This window comes from Ascaphus truei, chromosome 3, assembly GCF_040206685.1.
Source record: "Ascaphus truei isolate aAscTru1 chromosome 3, aAscTru1.hap1, whole genome shotgun sequence".
Classification (NCBI taxonomy): Eukaryota; Metazoa; Chordata; class Amphibia; order Anura; family Ascaphidae; genus Ascaphus; species Ascaphus truei.
Genome location: NC_134485.1, coordinates 137,716,176 through 137,720,364, shown reverse-complemented (window position 1 = coordinate 137,720,364; position 4,189 = coordinate 137,716,176).

Below are 4,189 nucleotides of genomic sequence, written 5' to 3'. Positions count from 1 at the left end.
ACACACACACACACAGAGACACAGAGAGACACACACACAGATACACAGAGACACACACACACACAGACACACACAGACACACACAGACACACACACAGACACACAGAGACACACAGAGACACACAGAGACACACAGAGACACACAGAGACACACAGAGACACACAGAGACACACAGAGACACAGAGGCACAGACGCACAGACGCACAGACGCACAGACGCACAGACACACACAGATACACACACACACACAGATACACACACACACACACACACAGATACACAGAGACACACACACACACACACACACACACACACACACACACACACACACACAGACACACACACAGACACAGAGACACAGATACACACACACACAGACACACACACACACACAGATACACACACACTGACACTGACACACACAAACACACTGACACCCACCCATTGACACACTAACACACAGTGCTGCTGGCATGTGCTACTGGTATGTGCTATTATACATTTTGCTGCCGGGTCCTCTGACCTAAAGAAAAGTTTTGCACAGACACACAGACACACACAGATACACACACATACAGATACACACACACACACAGATACACACACACAGATACACAGATACACACACACACACAGAGAGACACAGAGACACAGAGACACACACAGAGACACACAGATACACACACACACAAAGACACAGAGACACACAGATACACACACATAGATACACACCCACACACACACACTCTGACACCCACCCATTGACACACTAACACACAGTGCTGCTGGCATGTGCTACTGGTATGTGCTATTATACATTTTGCTGCAGGGTCCTCTGACCTGAAGAAAAGTTTTACACGTGAATGGAAAATAAAAACTTTTAAAAACAAAGCGCAGTCACACACACACGCAGTCGCACACACACAAGGAATTAACAGTATAAATATAGAGGTGCAAATAGCTAAAACAGGATGTATGCCGAGCACGCACATTCTAAGTCAAACTTCTTTGCGTTTTGTCACTGAAATTGTAGTTTGATTATTAATTAAAAAATAATTACCATCACAAATACAATGTCTGTGACAAAAAACGAAGAAGTTTCACTTAAAATGCGCGTGCTTGGCACACACTTTTTTTGCATTTCTGACTAGCCACTGATATTTTGAATTACAAATGATTTTTAACACCTAAACACTTCACTCCATACATTTGGGGCATTTAAAGTGTTCAGCATTGAGAATCTTTCATTCTTAGGACTTTGTGTATATGTCTAGATTCAAACTGGCACCCCCCTCTTTTGTTTGAATTTCATAACTATTGTAATAATAGAGCAGGACTCTTCTCTTCATTGAATAGCCACTGATACATTCATTTTTGATTCAACCCTCTTGCATCTCCAAAGGCTTTAATACACCATGGAAGTTATCAATGTGATCATTTACTGTATGTTGTTTTCAAATGGGAGTAAGCAGTATGCACTATTTTTCTTAAATGAGACTATATATTGGACTGCAGTGTGTATTTGCACTTTGTCATTGTGTATTGTTAATTAAACATTTTCTGATTAATTGTATGAGCTGTTAAGCAATATACTACAAGAACCTATGGTCATCTGATAGACGCTCTTTCCCTAACTAGAAGACTTAAGACTGTATTTTTATAGGGAAATGGTGAGTGCAGTTCAGGTTTTCCACCTTCCCAAGCTAATTACTGTACTTGCCGTTTTATCCTTCTGCTTATAAGCATAAGAACATTCTTCATCTTTGTTGCTGGTCAGAGAAGAAAACACTGCCTAACCTTCCACCTCCTCAACCACTTTGCTCTCCATGGTACATGGGATGATGGATTTCTTACAGTATACTGTACAGCACTATATGTACATACACTTTGGGGAAGAAGAAAATGCAATGCTATAGAAATTAAAATCTTCTTACAAAAGCTTGCAGTTTATTTTGCCTATGTATCGATCATAATTCGAGTCCTTTACGATGTGACAATCTTCCACAATATGTCACAGCATATAACATTTTTCTTACCATTTTTAAGCAGGGGCATAACCAGTTTTAAAATTCAGCTCCAGATATATCAAAGAAGAAAATACAGATTTCAATGGGAATGCCTGTTACAAACAAATACATACTCTTGGTATTATTATAAATTGTAGTTCCCATATTTTATCACTAGCTGACAGTAGAGATGTGTGAAATAATCCAAAATGCATTAATGACATTAAGTGTTTTTACCATGCAAGTTTGATTGAAGGTAAATCAATACGTTTGCGGATTTTACCCCGGAGAACGGATTTTGAATGGGAAGCCCGGGAATATTTGGGGAACGAATTTGGGCTGGTTCACCCATCTATACTTATTATGACTCATCAAGGACACATTTTGAATAGTTTGCCACCTCATACGAAAGTTACAAATCTCCAGCTGACAGGAGTTACATTAAAAACACATGCCACTACTCTCTCCGACATGGTACTTATATTCTGTAAATAGCAGCAAAACTGAATAATGGTTCATCACTAGTATAAGCCATTTAAATGCTTGCACTGTTCCCCACTCCCCCCCCTGGGAGATCCACTGCTGTTATTAATGTGTGTGGTGCGGTGCCTGTTAGGCTCCAGGAAATACTTAGTCGTCTGCATGATGATATTGAGACAAGGACAAGCTTATGGTGATATCTGATTTCTTGTTGGTACTTCAGCACCTCCAGTTACAGTGGTGGCCCGCTTTAATCTAATGTGGCTTTCTCCGTGGGTATTTTTAACCCGCGGACGGTGCGCGACTATCTTCGACCATTTTTTGGCTGGTTTTCACGCGCCTCGGGCGCTTTCAATAATAAGCGTCATTAGCGCTTATCTATTGAAGCGGCCGCCGCGCGGGAAACTCAGATTCAATTGGAGAAAAGCCCCGCAGTTGGCCCGCATTTAACCCGGCAAGCTTTAGAATAAAGCTGGCTGGGACAGTATGATGGGACAGAAAAAAACAAAAAACAAGGGTGCTGTAGCAGACCAAGATGTATTGTACTAAAACCAAATATAGATATATATACACAATAATGTATCACGTTCAGAGCATAAACATTGTGATGTTAAGACAATAAATAAGTAGATAAATGTAAGCCAGAAACTATTGCCTGATAAGTTGTAGTGTGGCCAATCACACACGCTGATCTTGGGAGCGAGTGATGCACTTTCCCTCTGGATCACCGGTATTACGTGCAGTCTCCGTAGCGGTTGCTGGAACCGATGATGCAGCTGACTCTCCGTCCACTACGCTTGCCCCACGGGTTGTCTCACTCGGGGGGTGTCACGTGATCTCCCGGACTCACTTGGAGGCAGCCGCTGGTTTCCTAGCATCCTGCTTGGTATCCTGCTAAGAGAAAGCTGAGGGAAAGATTTCTCGAGCACAAACGAAATATTGATAAGGGTTTTATGGGACATGGTGTATCCAGACACTTTGCTCTAGAACACTCACAAAACACCCAAGGTTTAAAACTGTTGGGATTGGAGAGTGTCAATATGGGGTCCATGAGAGGTGAGAGATTCCTGAGGCTGCGACAGAGGGAATCATATTGGATTTTCAAACTTCATACCATGTCACCAGAAGGATTAAATGAGGAGCTGGATTTATTGGCATTACAGTAAAGATAATATGTGTAGCCAAGCACATAGTGAAACCCAGTGACTTGGAACGGCGCTATAACAACAGTTAATGTGAAAAAATAAAGATAAATTATAAGGTGTTGCTGAAATATTCTCAACCTTCCAGGGAATATGCACTGATTCCCTTACAAGTAGTTAGGATCCAGGGCAGGAAGGGAGCGATGTCATCAGGAACACCCAGAAAAAAAACACATAAAATACAGTATCATAGTGCAGTAGGTTAAATAAAATGTGATTGTCAATAGAATAACTTGGCTCTTATAGATGACCTACTTACAAAAAGTAAGATAAAAAACAGCAAGTGGTTTAAAGATGGTTCTTGGAAACTTCAGCTTGTAGTGGCAGGTGGATATGACCGCAGCACGCAACAGTGAACACTGATAACAGGCTGGATGGTGTATTCACGAAGATCTCAGCTCCCAATCAGATACACGCAATCATACAGGAATAGAGGGAAACCATAGTGTTTACCAGATAACGCCTAACTTTATAGATAAAAGGTATAAGACTGACAGCCC